This window comes from Lepisosteus platostomus, chromosome 24 (genome assembly GCF_059453375.1).
Source record: "Lepisosteus platostomus isolate fLepPlt1 chromosome 24, fLepPlt1.hap1, whole genome shotgun sequence".
NCBI lineage: Eukaryota > Metazoa > Chordata > Actinopteri > Semionotiformes > Lepisosteidae > Lepisosteus > Lepisosteus platostomus.
In genome coordinates, this window is record NC_142634.1 from 18,215,403 (window position 1) to 18,234,021 (window position 18,619).

At 41.1% G+C, this 18,619-nt stretch overlaps 2 long non-coding RNA genes across 8 annotated transcripts; one reads left to right on the forward strand and one right to left on the reverse strand.

The window, feature by feature from the left end:
* Positions 1 to 204: 204 nt before the first annotated feature.
* Positions 205 to 14,077, forward strand: LOC148641864 (uncharacterized). The gene is made up of 5 exons (XR_015929731.1): positions 205 to 312; positions 522 to 625; positions 11,303 to 11,420; positions 13,021 to 13,152; positions 13,258 to 14,077. It is a non-coding gene; the product is annotated as an uncharacterized LOC148641864 (long non-coding RNA).
* LOC148641865 (uncharacterized) lies at positions 7,413 to 11,717 on the reverse strand. Of its 7 annotated transcripts, none has more exons than XR_015929724.1 (5): positions 11,702 to 11,717; positions 10,333 to 10,491; positions 10,017 to 10,143; positions 9,344 to 9,404; positions 7,413 to 7,518 (listed from the first exon to the last, which is right to left on the reverse strand). It is a non-coding gene; the product is annotated as an uncharacterized LOC148641865 (long non-coding RNA). The 7 variants fall into 7 exon arrangements; XR_015929725.1 differs by lacking the exon at positions 11,702 to 11,717 and adding an exon at positions 11,363 to 11,414; XR_015929726.1 differs by lacking the exon at positions 11,702 to 11,717 and adding an exon at positions 10,960 to 11,010.
* Positions 14,078 to 18,619: the final 4,542 nt, after the last annotated feature.

The window sequence follows — 18,619 nt, forward strand, 5'->3', positions numbered from 1 at the left end:
TCCGGTGGGATCATCTGCAGACTTGATTCCTTTCACAGCAGTAGATACACAGTTGTTAGCATAGGAGGAGTAAAGAAGAGGTGACAGCAGTGCTGGGGACCCTGGTATCTCTTCCACTGAGGACCCTCTGGCATAACCAGAGGTGTGAAATTGCCTCCATTCTTTGTAAAATTAAAGGTTTCTCTGGACTGCAGTCCCCTCCTTCTTCGCTTTGGATATGCTGTGCTGTTCTCTACAACAGAAGACCCTTTGTTTGGAAGGAATGGGAAGCTAAAAGCAGAGTCACAATCTCTGATGCATCTAATCAAAACAGTAAGTTCTTTAAAACAACTAAAAAAAACTGTCATAAAGTAAAAACGAATTTGCAAGTCAAGGTGCACCACTTAAACCCCCAGGAAAACAAAATCCCCACCTGATCGTATCCCAGTTGAGGAGAAAGCCAGGGCTGCAATGCCAACCAGTCCGTCACTCCAGGTGTCCCGACACACGAGTAAAAACCTTTCCTGTTCATCACCTGTCAGGTTTCAAGTCAGAAGGATGGGCGTCTCCAGGCCGGTCTCTGCAGCTGAGGCTCTGAGGAGCTCCTGACAGACATTAGTGGAGCTTCGCTTTCAACACCACTGTGGTCAGTAAAGGTTTAATATTCTTAAACACCGAGAGCTGGAGTTTCTCTGAATGTTATCTGATCACAGCAGCCATGTTTCATTCACACCAGAACTCACAACTCACACTAACAGTGCAAGTTAACGTGACCGTAAAAATACGCATTGTATTACATAATATATTTGTAAAGCAGCCCGAAGGTGCTGATTTCACAGGCATCTGTCTAATGTGCTGTAGAGTGGGCCTGCTGGACAATGGGTGGACGAGTCGCCCCTTCCTGCAGATGCAGTACTTTGACACCAGAGGAGTGCAAACATTTGTAGAAAAGTCATTTTCAGATGCGTTGTGTTTTCTTGAGAGAGGGAGTCTTCATTATCCCCGAGGTGGACGTGTTTCACGGCAGCAGGCAATATATAGAAAAGCACACAAACTAACAACACACAGGCACATGCCCAAGAGTCATCTGTTGAGATCACACACTGTATTATTATTATTGAGAGACAGACTCTCTGTTCCTCAGGCTGGGACAGGAGATCACACACTGTATTATTATTAGTGAGAGACAGGCTCACTGTTCCTTAGGCTGGGACAGGAGATCACACACTGTATTATTATTATTGAGAGACAGGCTCACTGTCTGTTCCTCAGGCTGGGACAGGAGATCACACACTGTATTATTATTATTATTATTGAGAGACAGGCTCACTGTCTGTTCCTCAGGCTGGGACAGGAGATCACACACTGTATTATTATTATTATTGAGAGACAGGCTCACTGTCTGTTCCTCAGGCTGAGACAGGAGATCACACACTGTATTATTATTATTGAGAGACAGGCTCACTGTCTCTTCCTCAGGCTGGGACAGGAGATCACACACTGTATTATTATTATTGAGAGACAGGCTCACTGTCTGTTCCTCAGGCTGGGACAGGAGATCACACACTGTATTATTATTATTGAGAGACAGGCTCACTGTTCCTCAGGCTGGGACAGGAGATCACACACTGTATTATTTCTCTCCCAGCAGGACTCGACATTGTTCTGATTCTGACAGGTTTGCGATATGATCTGTTTTATTGGTGAATAATGTTCGTCTTGTTCCAGAATATTTCTCACCGTGCGGCAGAAAGTGTATCTCTCTTTCCTTTTTTTCTTTCGGCAATGGGAGCACAGCCTGTCCTCTCTGGACATTCGGGTCTTTGTCAGCCAGTTGCTCTGGCCTGATTGTGTCTCTGAACCTGTACTTGACAGGGTCTGTATCTCTTTGCTGTTTCTTAGCCTGGTCAAATATCCAGCTAGTGTTTATTGTGTGGATTGGCTGTTTAGGATTCTGTAGCATTCCAGTTTGGAGGATGTTTTTTTCTTTTGGATGGAGCATCTACAGGCTGTTTGTCCCATTTAGTGTAATCTTGCTCACTGAGGGGATCCCACACTTCACTGCAGTATAGGGTAAAGGGTTCGATTGCACTTTTGAATATTCAGAGCCAATTGTATTTGGGGGACTGATGTTGTAGAGCCTCTTTTTACTGCCATGGAAAGCCCTGTGTGCCTTCTCCTTCAGTGACTTCACTGCCAGGAACACTCCCAGATGAACTGATTGTCCGTTAGAAGTATGTGTAGTAGGTTGTGTTTCAAAGTGTTGTTGTTCACTGTGAAGTTGTAACTGTTTTCCTGAGATCTGGATCTGTTCTGGGAACCAATGAGTCTGGTCTCACGCAGAAGGGCTATCAGTGTCCAGGTCTGACAGTCCTGCTCCAGCAGTGCCAGGCTCTGCTGTTCTGGGTCCAGATGGGCTGGCAGTGCCCAGGTGTGACAGTCCTGCTCCAGCAGTGCCAGGCTCTGCTGTTCTGGGTCCAGATTGACTGGCAGTGCCCAGGTGTGACAGTCCTGCTCCAGCAGTGCCAGGCTCTGCTGTTCTGGGTCCAGATGGGCTGGCAGTGCCCAGGTGTGACAGTGCTGCTCCAGCGGTGCCAGGCTCTGCTGTTCTGGGTCCAGATGGGCTGGCAGTGCCCAGGTGTGACAGTGCTGCTCTAGCGGTGCCAGGCTCTGCTGTTCTGTGTCCAGATGGGCCAGAAGAGCCCAGGTGTGAATGTTATGGGATGTGTGGCGGTTTGGTAGGAAGCCAGTCTGACTCTAATGCAGGACATTGTGCTCAGTAAGGAGGGCCGGTTATCAGTTATTCAAGATACGACAGAGTTCCTTCCCCAGGTTACTGTTCACACTGAAGCCCCGGTACCTGTTGGGGTCGAGTCTGTCTCCATTCTTACAGACAGGCGTGATCAGTCCTTGATTCCCGGCCTCAGGGAAACAGCCGGCCGTCAGGACAAGGTTGAGGAGTTTGAGCAGGCTTTGCTGCAGGTCTGAACTGCAGTTGGGTCAGGCGTTGTTGACTGTGTCTTGGCCACAGTTCTTTCATGGTCTGAGAGTTGTCTGTTTGTGTATGTGCTTATCTTCTTTAGGGTGTGCATGTAGTGTCTAACCATCTCACAGTATCTGAGGCGCAGTTCAGAGTGGTGTGGTGTTGTTTTAGTTCTGGTAGTTCTCTTCAGTTGTTTCTGCACTCTGTATCAAACCATTTGATATTGTTTCTGAGTGTGTTTCATATGAATTTAGTCATTTTGATTTTAAGGCTAGTTTCTCAAAAACATGGTTTAAATTTATGAACGATTTGTTGGTTTGATACAGAGCGTTTTGAAATGTAAGGGATCAAGTAATGGGTTTATTCCCTGCTATAAAGAGACGAAAGAAAACAATGTTTTGGCTGTGGAGCCTTCTTTGAGTTTTGAAATGTAGTTTATTTTGTTTGAAGTTTGTCTTTAGGGCTCTTTGGCATTCGTGGCTGTTTGGAGTCCATCTACGCCTGGTGCAGGTCATGCAGCTGGCTGGGCTGTGTCAGTGTGTCCCTGTGCTGCTGTGTTCTCTTGATCCGAGTGGGGCCTGACAGTGAAGGCACTCTTACAGCACAGTCCACCACACTGATGCCCAGAGCTGAGCTGAGCTGACAGTGAACTTACTTGGAGTAGTTTTGTTTGCACCAGGTGGCAAAATCTTCTCTAGTTGGCCCATGACCCTACACATCTGCCTGCAAGAAACTAATAACAGTTGTCTGCAAATTTGTCTTACTTGACTGGTAATAACGTACAAATTGTATACTGAACAAAGAGAAAGAAAGACAATATAGATCCTTGGGAAGCATTTGTGCAAGAATGCAGCTTGAGACGAAGTATGGTTGACTCTTAGGCCCTGAGTTCTGTCTGTAAGGAAATCAGCAACCCAACTGACAAGATTAAGAGCAGCACCAAAATTAGACAGTGTGGTTGCCAGTAAATATGGTTGCAATACTATGATTTAATTATCTACTTTATAATTTAATTCATCTTTAGTGTCCTGAAGCTAATTTGTTGTTTTCATCAAAACCTTAAACATAAAACATACATGACAATAATAAAATACAACAACGGTACATTACCATAATGCATAATATCATAAGATTAAAATTAAATCAGACAATTAGCTTGTAAAAAGTTCATAACAGTAATTGGATTCCTGCAAGCAATATTTTAATTGTTCAACATCTGAAAGCTTTTATGTATAAAAGAAGGATCTTCTAATATTTGTTGTGTGAGATTATTAAGATGTCGCTCTGTTGTATATTTTGAGAATATTGCAAATACCACCAGACAATGTAACATTTTCTCATAATTCATCCATCATGAAACTTAAAATAGTTTTCAAATCCACAGTGCACAGGCTTCATTTTCCATAATTCATCACATCTTCCCGTAAAGAAAAGCGCGATATAAGTGAAAGCAATTATTATGAATTCAATAGAAGCAGTAGGAGAAGTGCCCCCTCTGTTGGCCGATCCGTGGAATTAAACTGGAAAAATACATTTTGATTCTTACAGAAATAGTGCAATGGCGCCACCTTGTGGCCATTAAGCAAAATTTCACCTTCAAAACTTTTTAAATTGAAAATACCGTTAACAGAATGTAAGTTTAATAGTTTTTAGTTCTTAAATTTTATTTATTAATAGTTTATTTTAAAAAATATGTAAGCATTATCGAACACAATACAAACAAGAGTACAGATAACATTTCAAGACAAAAGCATCACAGGGGTACATATTATAAAATAAATACAAATTATAAAAAGGTGAAACAAATTGAAGTCTGCACCGCTTTCATATTTTTACAATTTGAAACAGTCTGCAGATTCTCCTTTACATCCATATTAAAATGCTCAAACATAGGATTTTTCCCAGACTATTTCATTTTGTGTACATGATAATGTGCCATTCTAATAAAGTTACAAACGATATTTTTGTATCGTTTTCGATGGGGCTGAGATTGAACATGCCATCTATTTCTTCAAAGCAAATATAAATATTGGTCTATTTTTTAATATAATTTGCAACTTAGTCCAGAAAGGTTTTACCATGGGACATAACCAAAATAAATATAGAAAAGTTACTAATGTCACAATAAAACACATTTATCACTTATCTCAATTTTAAATCGCTGGACAACAAGGGTCTCATCTGGGTAAGTATGATTAATTATTTTGTATGAAACCTCCTTAACCTTATTAGTTATACAATATTTATTCGGGAGCATCCACATTTGCTTTTCCAATCAACCCATTTTACAAATGAGGAATTCCAATATACTGTAACAGCGAGGATATTGTCATCTTGCAACAGAGATCTTAATTTATTACATCCACAAATATTCATAGAATTGTTTAGTCTCCAAGTAACGCTCCTAGATTTTTTTCAAGACTAACTATGAGCTGGACTTTAGTTTGTAAAAATACTCTTCACCTAATTGTTAGAATTGAGGAGAAGCTTACGGGGATCTTTAAAACTTATAAACATGTAGCCCGTTAACTATGTTGAATTACAAAGTGTCTATTTCTGCTCATCATAAGCGTCTGCAATTTAATTTTCAGCAGAGTGTATTTGATGAAAAATGTAATCAAACAAAAACTGATTTGCAGCTCACAGTGCAGCTCTTAAAACACTCTTCACACTTTAAAAGCGTCAGAATCGAGGAGAAGCTCACAGGTGTACTTAAAACTTATACACATGTAGCCTGTCAACTATATTGAATTAACAGGATCTCTGGAACATCAGCATGTCATGCGATTGAGTTTATCTGGGAGAAGGATCTGGCTGAACAGCGGAATAGGGTCTGGAAAGATGTACTGTACACAGTGTCTATTTCTGTACATCATCAACTTAAGCAATTTAATTTTCTGCACAGAGTGCATTTGATGTGCGGAAAACAGTCTAATGCAGCCATCTGTAACAGACTTGTGCTTGTGTTGGAAAGAGGGGAGCTGTCTGTTTTTCATGTAGGATTTGGAAATGCTCCCGGTTAGTGCAATATCGGTTTATGGTATTAAAAACTTTCAAGTTTAAATGCAGTGGTCACCTCTTAGGATCCCAAGAGCTTTTGATCTCTTTAACTAGTTTCCAGGAAATTCAAGAAAAGATAATTACCTGAATTTGTGCAAAAAGTGGAAAAATATAAGGAAGAAGGAATATGGGATAAATTAAACTTTAACATCCACTTAGTGATTCATTGTCTCGTGTGGCTGGTATAAGAGACGCACTGAAATTGATTGCAAAAAGGATTTGTAAGTTGGTGATGAAACAGTACCAATTATTTTTCAAGTACATACATTTCTGAATTATGTGTAGTAAGATGCTACATATGTTCTATCAGTTGGTGGTAGCGAGTGCCATTTTCTACGCAGTGGTGTGCTGGGGCTCTGGGATTAGAGCAGTGGATTCTAAAAGGCTGAACAAGCTCATCAGAAGAGCAAGCTCTGTCATTGGGTCTGACCTGGACCCCTTGGAGGTAGTGGCTGAGAGGAGAACGATGTCCAAAATGGAGGCCATCATGGACAACTTCTCCCATCCCCTCTATGACAGGCTTGCAGAAATGAAGAGCACGTTCAGCAATAGACTGATTCATCCACGGTGCAACAGGGAGCGCTACAGGAGGTCGTTCTTGCCTTCTGCCATAAGACTGTACAACACATCCACCTTGCGTCTGGCCAGAGGCAACATTGACAGTGATCTGTTCTCTTTCTTTTTCCCCGTTTACAACCGTTTTTTGTGCAATATATGCCAGGGACCTGTGCATTACATCTATATTTATATTCATATGTGTGATACGATTTTTCTGTGTACTGTTCTGTTCTAGTTTGTTCTTTCTGTGTCCGGACTGTGAGTAACTCTTGTATTGTATGTATTGTACTATTATTATGTAATTCGTTACACTGTGTCTGTGTTAAGCTGCTGTTGCACTGCAATTTCCCTCACGGGATCAATAAAGTATCTATCTATCAAAAGCCATCTGAGGTTCTTCTGAGGAACACGATTGTGCTGTTCCATTACTGTCCACAGTGTCATATTTATTTTTTTATTGTTCTTCTACACACTTCAGGACTAATTCTGGTTGTACATAGTGCATGATTTAAAGTCCAGAACTTTGTTCATTGGTTGTGCTCTTTTGCATGTGAAACCTGCCTACTTGTGTCCATCTTTAATGAAACAAGAAGGCACAGCCAGGTCTTGACTGAGTTTTTATTGTGCTGATTTGTAGCCTCAGTCCTGCAGAACTAAGTAGAACAGTACAGGGGGAGAGCTGCTCCTTTCGGAATAACCTTCCCAGGATTTTACAGTGGCACAAGTAGGCAAACTTGTTTGAACAGGAAAAATTGTCTTTTTGGGTGGTGCAGGCAGGCCATGATGGTGATTATCCAAGTTACTCTTGGAAATACTATGATGCCTTTTTTCAGACCCTTTGAATGCCTGTTTGTGCCAAAATGCTTTCCCACTGGTGTGTAGTCCTGATGGTCCCAGGAGGTCAGTGAGCATAGTACCTTCTGTTCCAGAGATGATACCTTCAAGTTTAAAGACAAAACTGCAGTTAAAACTCTTATCTAACTTTCACACTCTTGATAATTCAATTGGACTTGTAAACATATTGTTCTTGTAACCTTGTATAACACACCTTAAGACTGAGTACCACCTACAGTGGTAGCATGTTTATTGGTTTTAAACATGTCTAGGGGATCAAGGCTGAGGAGAAGGAAGAGTTGAGGGGTGGATAAACACCAGATAAACTGGGAGTGTTTGTTACAGATTTCACAGGAATTTTACTGCATTATCTCCAAACAACAAGGCAAAAATGTCCTACAATATTCTGTCATCTTACTAGTTATAGATCCTTCAGCATGAGCTAATGCCTTCTGGTTTTACCATGGTATAGCAGGATGTGTGAATGAAGCATCCAGCTGTATTTTCATGGCTTTGCTCTAAAACCACAGCTACTGCCCAGGGTTCTCAGTAAAGTCTCACCCCAGTCACTTTGAGCAGAAGTGAAGCCTCTGGAACCTCAAATTTTGGACAATCACTTCAATTTTTTTAAATCAGTTTCTGCATAGTCCAAGTCTAGCAATTATAATTTGGACCTTATTAACAACAGTAATTTCTTTAGCCAGTCCTAGTGCTCATTAAGAGATTTGTCTTATGGTTGAGTAGGCAGTGAGGATCATGATAGCTCACTCAATACTCTTCTTCCACTGTTCATTCTGGTTTACTTGTGAGTCTGTTGGTTGAGACCTGCTAATTTTATTGGATGGTTTACATTGACGTAAGAATGAAATGTGCCTGCACTAGAGGAGCCCTGGGGTCCTAGAGGATGAAGGCTGCCTCCCAACGTAGATTGGAAACTCAGGCAAGAGAACCAGCAGAAAATAGGCCAGAGCTCCAGGGCGAAGGCCAGGAACCACAGTGCAGACTGGAGTGCAGGTTTGGAACTGGGAGCTGTAGTGCAGAGTGAAGGCCTGGAGAAAGAGCAAACTGGAACAGGAGATGCAGTGTAGAGTGATATTGCCAAGTTAAAATTGAACCCAGGCTTGAATACGTGAGGAACTCTGTTGTACCTTAATTTTTACAGTCATCCACTTTTGTATATTTTGTTTGCTTTTTACATAAGCTATCGCACATAATATTTTTAATTAAGCTTTAATGCAAACACACTCTTTAATTGTATGTTTAAAATTCACAATATGTATAAATACATTACTTCTCTCTGAAAAAAGGTAACCTACTTACATCTAGCATTTTCAAATTTCATGGTGCAAAACCTACCGCTATCAGAAAACAACTTAAACTTGATAGGTTAGTCTAGTCATGAACATTCTGAGCAAAACCATTTCTCCTGTATTTTAAGGAAGGTTGTGTGGGACTGGGCAAAAGAGAACAGTGGAAGAAGGTACATTTTAATATGTAAGTGGAGTTGAGTATTTTTTCCCCCAACTGCTTTCTCATACTTTTTTGTACTCTGAAGACAAACATTTGAGGTAAAGCAGTTGCCACATTGTCAACGATTGGTTGAGCTCTGTGGGCTTTGCCCTAGCTTTTGAAATCACTTCCACAAAAAAAAAAATCACTTTTCTTCCACCCAATAGGTACAGGAGATCTAAATTAAACTGCAGTAATTAAACTGGGTCTCAATTCCTCCTTACTGATGCCAGCCTTCATTGAGGTGCACATGTGAAGCTGCTACAGATCCAGAAGACGATATTGATCTTGGCCACCTTGTGGATTTTGTAAAGAGTAGTGAGATTCTGCTAAGGTCAGACTGGAAAGGCAACGGAAAAGCTTCATTTCTAAAACAGTTAACTATATAAACAAAACAAACATTTAACCAATGATAGTTACCATTTTAAAGGACTGATGGCTTGTTTCAGCATAGGCAGGCAGTTAAACTCCAGATTATATCCTGGAAAGACATGGGTGTGAACTTGTACTTGTGACATTTTATATCTCATCTGGCAACGCCAACACATGCTGGTTGTAGTTGCAGGTAGTAGGTATGTATTACTAGTACCACAGCAGCTAAAAAATCATGTTTTAAACTAGTAAGTGCTTGAGGAGGAAGCTGTCCACATTTTTTGGTTGTAAAGGAACAAGAAAGAGTTAATTGCAAAGTGAACAATAGATTGGTTTCCACTGCTGAGCCTTAAAACCAGAAGATAATTTTAATATTGCCTATAGAGCATTATTCCAGTAGGAATGTGTCCAGCGTTCACCTCCACTTCCCCCCCAGTTTAATTGCAGTACTGTGCCCATGGATTAACACTTGCAGTGTTACATGCTGCACCCAAGTAAGATGGTAAGATTTATAACTTTTATAAACCTAGAATAGTACACTTGCCTATGGAAAAAAAGAATAGTAACAGATTAAAAAACTACACCATTGATGAATCAATCACTTAAAATGCCATTATAGTTCAAAACTTGGCATAAACTAGTATGTGTTGTAAACCGTATGACACAGTTATAACCTGTGCAGTTCAATCTGTGATTCAGGGAAACTAGTACATTTACTCACCTTTTCCATGCTCTACACGAGATGCAAGTGTTGCTAAAGAACAGTGTGCACCAGGAAGAAAGCTCTGCATCACGTTTTGCAAAAATGACAGAAGCACTGAAGATGAACCACCTCCCAGGGTTTGATGCTGTACATGAGGTAAGGAAAAGGGATACTATTGATAGGCCATTTGAAGTTTAGTAGTCAAAGCCATAGTCTATCCTTCTCAAGGGTAGAGGTACACCTATATCTGTATTTTATGGTTGTTCAATTAAGGAAAATTACAAATAAGTTATTTTGGTTATATAGCTTTTGTGTAATCACATAAGCATATTACCCAGCCCTTTATTGAAAGAACCCAAGGCGTCTGCCTCCGTGATGTGGCTAAGCACTGTTTGGGACTCCCACAATGGCAGGAGTACAGCACCTCCTGTTCTCAGGATCACACTTCACAGGGGTCCACGGGTCCTCCTTCCCAAACCCTGGTTCATTCCAGCTGGGAAATGAAGGACAAGGACAGCAGCTCTGGTTAACACTGCTCATTAGGTGCCAATTCTTTAAAAAAACATGGAAAACCTGAAGAGTAAGTTTGTCGGGCCAAGACGGGGTATCTATGCTCTATAGCAGTAGTTCCAAGTCTTGGTGACCTGCACACCTTTGGGACTTTATTTAACTTACAATATATTACTTTAAATCTCCAACATGAGTAAGAGCAGGGAACAAACCAAAGTCAATGAAGGGTTTGATTGTGTAACTAAGGGCTGAGCTGAAACAAGGTCAACAGGAACAGGATTGGGAACCACTTCTCTAGAGTTAAGAGCCACTGGAATTGTTTCCCAAGATTCAGGAAAAGTTATTTTCAATAAACTGGGAAACCCTCACTTTGGTGGGCAGGTGGAAAGTGTCATAGCTTAACAGAAGGATTCCACATGAAGGAAAATGGACACTGCTACAGTGTACCTACCCAGCTCACAGTATCCTGACCTTTCCATCAGGAACAGGCACTCCAGTCAGTTTACTAGAACCAGCCAAGTGAATGAATCTAAGAGCCCCCACTCATTAAAAAAGTAAACTAGAGAAAAACAGCACTTGACAAAGAGGCTTGTCCCAAAAACAGCCAGATGTCACCACTTTATAAATGCTGAATGAACACAGGAGCAGTGACTTTTTACACCTTAAGCTGGGCTGGCACCTCCACAAGAAACCTGAGTAAAACCAGTTTTCCAAGCAAAAAAAAAAGCCAAAATCAATTGGAAACAAAAAGAAGGCTTCACAGTTGAAATGTGTTTTCTTTCTTCTCTTTTCAGCATGGAATACGCATATTACTTGTTCCTTTGCAGACTGCGCATGCTGATGCAGGTACCCACCTACAATATCAATAGTCCACCAGAAATGGCTTCATGCAGCTCAGCTGCTTTCTACCAGGTAATCAAGAAAAGTATACTAGTTATATTTTACCTATGAAATATAATTATTATACTATTATAGGAATGCAAACTAAATGGTCATAATCAAGTGTTTGATAAAACAACCTTGTAAAAACTCATTTAAATCAGTAATTAGCAACAATACAAACACTTGCTGCTCCAGTCCAGGAGTGGTAGTCCCCTTTAACCCCAGAAAGTGAAAAGCCAACTAGTTCAGCCCTATAAACTTAAAGCAAATCTCAAGAACATATTCTACCCCACAGAGCAGCCTGTACTCACCCCTGTTCTGAACCACTGCATGGAAAGAGGAGCAAAGGGAGTCCTCTGTTTTATACCCTGAGCCAGGCTGGCACCTCCCCCTTGGAATGTAGCAAAAACAGAGGAGCAAAGCATCCACAGGTGACAGTCGTAGTGGCTGTGAAACAGGTTTAACCCACAGTTAAAAGGGGTGTTCCTTAATGTCTTTTTATAGGACCATACATGTGAATAAGGATTTAATTGTACTTGTGTATATAACAAATAAACTGAGCTGAATAAAAAAACAGCCTTGTAAACACACACATATGTAGGAGAGATGAGTTTCTAGTCATCTGTAGATATAAATGTGAAATTTAAGAGCCCAACCATTACTTATTGTACTCCCACCATGTTCATTTGTCATATAAATTAACTTTTTTAATTAATGTTTTTTTTTCCCTCAGGAGTGTAGGAGTGTTATTTTTTCTTGTGTTTTTTTTCTGTGTGATTAGTGATGGTTTTGACCAAATAAAATTTTATGTTAAGTTAATATCAAGGTTGCAGTTATGTTTTGTTACACAACCAAACATGTTGTGTTTATATATGTGATATACAGTGTGGATATATATATACACTTTGAACATTTGAAATTATATTAAGGACATTTTAAGGATCTTGAATAATTTGCAGTTTGGCTTCAAGTCACTTTTCACCATTTATGAGTGAAATTTGAAGGGATAAAAAGGTGGTTTAATCACTAAGAAACTGCAACTAATTGAATAACAGGAGCAGGGTGGTATTTAACAAGTGTTCTTGGTAGTCATTTGGAAATTAATTTGGCTTTGGGATGAGAGATCAATAGGTTAGCTGGCTAATGCTTGTTTGGTCGTTGGAAGCAGGTGTGTGTTGTATTAGAAGCGGTGGGGGTTTGGTAGTGGCCCTTTGAGGAGCCGTTGGGATTGGCCCCTGGTGAATTAGCTACAGCCGTGAGGTCATCATGAGGCTTATAACAAGGCAGCCCAGGAGGGTGGGTGTCTGGCTCTCTTTGTCTCTTACTACAGCAGGTAAAAGAGAGGCTTTATGTTATTAGAGTGGTGGTTGTTAGTTTTTAATGTCATATTATATAAGGTAAATTATTTTGCTATGCTTTTTTTAACCAGGAGTTGTTGAAGAATTGTAAAGCTTTTGCAAAGATGTGTTTTTAAGAAGTGTCAATACTTGAGAGTATGGAGTGAAGTTAAGATTAGTGTGAAGTCTCTATTTGCTTTTGGTTTAGACAATCTTTAGTTTTCCCCAAAACTTATACATTTTGTTTTAGTGTATGAAACTCTTGTTGGTAAATACTGTGATCTCTTCTCTAGAGCTCAAACTGGCAACAGGAAAGGCTTTATATCCTGACTTGACAGTTTCACTGGGACATCAGGGAAGACCCTTCTCTGTCCAACATGCTGATGTTCCAGTCTCTACTGGACTGTAGAAAACTGGAGATGCAGGTGGTGAGCTCTTAAGGCTGGGAGAAGTCTGTATGGCACTTTTCTGGTCCCCTCTCTGTGGCAGTGGGGTGGCCATCAGTGTTTTGCTGCCCTTGTCTCCTTCAGGTGCTGTTCTGAGAGGCAGATGGTGACAATGAGCACATTCACTTGAGAGAGGATGCTGGTGGAGTTTCCAGATTAGATTTTGTTGGAACGGTGTGTGGAAACTGCACAGACCAGCTTTTTATAAGGCTGTTCAGCAGTGGTTCTGATTGTCTGTGAGTTAAACTACACTGCAGTACTCGGAGCTTCTCAATCCCTGGCCATCTCAATGCACAGTATGGAGACACCGCTTGGAGAATTGTTCAGAGGAAGCTCACTGGCTGGCTAAAAGGATACCCACTGTGTGACCTGTTGATGCCCACCTGTGCATATTGAAGTCTTGTGGTTTTAACAGTGGAAGGTGAAGAGGTGCTGCAAGCAATCCTTGAATATTCTGGATGCCCATAGATCTTGAGCAGTTGTAAAGGTAGTGTCTAGGAGGAGGTGAGTTTCACTCTTGTATCCTGTTTTTTTTTATTTATTTATTTTTACCCTTAAGAATTGGCTTAGTGTTAGTTTTGGAAGACTTCTGGTGATTTTTCTATCATGTTTGAGTGTTGGTTTAATTTGAGGTGTAGGTTTTCTTATCTTCTGGGTGCTGTACTATATACTGACATGTATAGTACTAAACTGGTACTGGGAGTAAAAATTCTTACTGTTTCAAAGTGAAGAGGATCAAATCTAAATCTCTACTTCAGGTTCTGCTGTTGGAAGGGTTGACCAGGCCTTTGCTCCCAGAGGGATGACCTTTATTTGCCAGGAATGTGCAGATGTGGTACACTGTAGACTGGGTGCTTTCTCTTCAGTGAAGATCTGCTTAAGAAGTTCTTAGTTACTAAACCAAGACAACAGCTGTTAGGGGACCCTGTCAGAGCTGCTCAGTGAGTTCTCTACCACCCAGGCGTAGAGACCGGGGTGACTGTGTGTGGGGCAGCTCTGGGCTTGACATTGCTTGATCCTCCTTCAAAGGTAGGAGTGGCTTTCTGTTCTGACTGCCACTCTGCACACCAGCCTTGGGGTGGCTGTTTCTAGGAGCACCTGAGCCACCTGGCTGGTTGAGCTATAACTGACTGTTCCAGGCAGGAGGGGTCCCTGATTTTACAGCCTTTTAGTTGTAGTTGCTGGGGTTCTTGGTTTTCTAACTTAAATGAAGTGGTAAATTAAGAATGGAAGTCCAATACTGAAAGTGTTGTGCAAGCACAGGGAAAGATCTGGCTAAATTATTTTGCTAAGGGTACCAGTGAAAAATAGAGATTCACAGTATGTGAGATTTATTTCATGGGTGCACACATGTAAATAAATCTAACATTGACAAATTCTGAACTGAATTAAATTTAAAAAATGGGGAAACCTATGCTCCAGTCTAGTCTAAGGTGGACTTCCTGATTTAGCCCAGTGAGGCTGTATTTTCCCCCATTATCTGCACTAAAAGCCATGCTGTCAGAGGTTTAGTGCAGAAAGGGGAGGTATGAGTTTCTAGGTGATTGAAGTGGTATGTATTCTCTTGTGAGAAGGGAGAGAGAGCAGTATGGAAACTTACTTGTGCTGGAGAACTTCATTGTTTGTGCTCCTGTTTAAACTGGTTTTATACTGCATATTTTTCCCTTGGCTCCTGTGTATTGACCTGTGACCATACAAGATACTATGGTAGTAAACTATTTCTATTTTTACACCTCTTAGAACACTTGAATGACTTGATTAGGGAATGTTAAGCTTAGTTTTACCAATGGCTTGTTCTGCATATGTACAAGCTGTAATCTCCCTAATGGTATAGAGCATGCTGTAGCTGGAAGGCTGAAATCAACTTTAAGTGTTAAAACTCAAACCGTTCCCCTCTTATGGAACTCCAGTCAAGGCTGCTGCTGTTGGTACTGAAGATGGTTAGTGTTTTTAGTTTTGTACTGCTGTGGAACCTAATTATTTTTTTGGAGGTGGGGGGGGACTTTCTGCTCTTTTTGTAGTAAATGCAAACTTACTGCACCTCTTTCGTTGTGTGTTGAGGCATTTTCTTAAAGCATTGTCCACCACTATTTGTTTGGGTATACAACTTTGAAATGTCTGTCAATTCTCTGTACTGTAAACTTGTTACTGTTTTTATGTAGAAGTACTGGTAGTTTTATTTAGGTGTGCATTAGATGTACTTGTATGTACCCCATGTCCAGATGGGGAAAAATATCTTCCATTAACTATTTTTCCCCTTTACTTTAGGAATGTTAGTCTTCTGTAAATTGACCTAAAGATCTGAGTATTTGTGTGGCACGGGGAAGCAAGTTGAAGAATTCTAATCTCTTGCCTCAGAAGCTTGCAAGCTAATGTCAAGGAAGAGAAGCAAGGGCATCTATGTCCTGGGTGAGCAGGACACGGATTTGTTTTTTTTTTCTTTCAGCCAGTAAGGATCCAGCATTGAGGGTTAGGATCCGTGATCCATCAGGATTGGAGTGGTGTTGAGTTGGATGCACTGAATTTGATTCATTGTTGTTTGGTGCTACATGTTTATTCTAGTGAGCTGTTGACAACCATTAATGAATATTGCAAAAGGATCCAGTTTCCCTGGACGTCTGCCGTGTCAAAGGAAGAATGTTGAGGAAGCGGAAGGCTGTGTCTATTTTAACTATTGCCTGAATCCCTGACCTTGGCTGCTCTGTGATGGGCAGTTTGCAGAAAATACTGGTCAGTAATCCAGTCAGCCAGAGTCTTTAATGCTGATCCAATTATTGCTCTTAACTCAAGTGCACTCTTGTGGCCAAGGTAAAGGTGAGTTTGAAGGTACGTAGAGGGGAGGTGTAGGTCAAGATCTTTTGGTGTGGATTGTTAATTGATTTTAGTACAATGATCAGTGTTCCCCAATCCCTGGCAAAATTAATCCACAGTGTGGAGAAACAAGATTGGTGAATCCTGTTCAGAGGGAGCTCACTGGCTGGCTAAAAGGATACCAGCTTTGTGACCTGTTGTCCATTTGTGAGTATGGAAGTCCTCTGCTTTGAACAGTGGGGAAAGTGAAGAGGTGTAAGCTGTCCTCAAGTTTCCTGGATGCCCATGGATCTTGGAGGAGATGGAAGGGTAGTGTCTAGAAAGACACTGTGCCTGGAGAAAAGGTGGGTTTCACTCACCCAACCCCCCCTCTTGGATATCTTCTGGTGGCAAATGACATGGTTTTTAATGTGTTAAACCTTTTTGGCTTTCTTTCTGGGTTTGTTCCCTGCTTGGTTGAAGCTCTCCTACACCGTCATGCACTGAACTGGCTGCCATTCTGACTCAAAGACTGAATTACTGCATTGTATGGGATTTTATTTCATGGGTGCACACATGTAAGTAAATCACATTGGATACACTGCAGTACAACCGTGACTTGGCACACTGCAGACTCCTTACTGGTTGAGGCTCTGAGGAGATGGCATGTCAGCCAGGTTCTCTTGATGGGTGTCGGCACAGGAACTGCTCTCTTCAAGGGAGAGGAACTGCACTGGATCTTTTCCTTGTGGAAAGAGCCCTGGACTGGGGGGTTTTCTCTGCTCTCTACATTGTTTCCCTGTTAGCTTGTCCTGGGCAGGTGCTATACTGAACATTTTGCAAGTTCAGCGCGATCCTGGATTTGGGGTTGAGCTTCCTTAGTATTTCTGAAAAGTGCTGAGGACTTGGACTAAATCCTTCTCTCCATTTCAGGATCTCTGCTGTCAGAAGGGATGAGCAGGCCTTGGGTCCAGAAGGACTTAATGTGACAACATGCAGGGGTGTCAGTTGTACTTATCTGTGATGGAGTCTAAGAGTGGAATCTGTTACTCTGTACCCATATAGTGGTAGGAGATGTGAGCTTAAGGCGAATGGACACCTCCTGCTTCAATCTTTTGGTTTTACATGCATTGTATCGGTTTAAAACTAGTTTGAATCAATGGGTAGTGCTGTGCTTGCTCCAGATAAGGAATTTTTCAGACTTAAGACCTCTGCCTTAAAGTCTCTTGCTCAGCAGTTTCCATGCTAGTTCCTGGGACCATAAAGTGCTGCATGTAATTAAGTCATATGGAAAGAATTGTCTGTACTGGTTAATATTTCTGCTTTACTTCAAGTATGTTTCAGATATCATACCTTTCTCTAGTCTTCCCAAGCTGAACACATGGTTAAGTAATTTTGTTCCTCCAGTCTTGTCTTATTTTAAATAAAGGTTAATTTCCTTTTTAGTTTGAGATAACTAATGGATTAATAGTGGTGGGAAAGTTCTCTATGGTTGATTGTAGTCCATTAATTATCCAAATCTCATCTGATTAACAGATGAGGTGGCAAGTGCTAGTTTAGTCATTGGAAACAGTGGGGGTGTGGAGGTGGGACACTGAGCACAGGTTGGGATTGGCTCCTGTTAATCGCCCTGAGGAGTTTTATAAGGCAGCCCTGGAGCCAGTGTGTTCCCAGCTGCAGCAGGTGAAGACGCTCCTGTGATTTGTGGTGGTTTTTTACTTTTAAAATGTTAGTATTACTGTGGTAGGTAAGAGTAATAGCTTCTTTTGAGGTTTTAATTTTTCTAGATTTTTTTTTTTTGCAAGCCAGTGTAATCAGATTTACTGTAGCCCTGAGCTTTATTGGATGAAAATAGTGTTTTGTTTTAGTGATCATTGATCCTTTTATGTGGTGAATTTACTAATTGTATGGATAAAGCTGAGGTGATGCATCTACTCAATTTTTTTTTTTTATCGGCTTAAATTGTTAGGACTCACAGACTGTAAACCAATCATCCCACTGCCTGAAATTCCTGACCCTAACCTATAACCTGCACCTTCAATGCTGACCTGATCATTGATCCTAACCCAATCAGTGCACCCATGTGGCCAAGGTAAAGGTGAGTTGCAAGTCAAACTTTTTGTGCATTTGGTCAGCAGTGATGTGCTTCCTGGTCCCTGGCCAGCTGTATGCACAGTGTGGAGTGACAGGCCTGGAGAATCCTGTTTCGAGGAAGCTCACTGGCTGGCCGAAAAGATGCTAGCTGCGTGACCTGTTGATGCCCTACCGTGAGTATAAAGTGCAGAACTTTAAAACGGGAGAGCGAAGACATGCTGCAAGCTGTCCTTACATTTCCTGGATGCCCATGTATCTTGGAGCAGTTGCACTACCCAGAGCAGAGGTGAGTTTCACTCTTCTCCTGTCTTCCCTAATCCAAACCAAATTTGATGCTCTAACCATTTAGTATTGGTGAGTGAGCTTCTCTTTCGGATATCTTTCATGTTGCTTAGTCCAAATTGATCAAACAACCCCCTCACTTGTAAGAATTTTACAATGGAGGAAAAGGTACTTTTGGTGTAGGCTTAGTGTTAAACTCTTGAACCTCATTGCAACATGCTATCCACTTGGAAATGAGGTGTAATTTTGGATTTGTCTTGTCTCTTTTGGGTGATGTTTG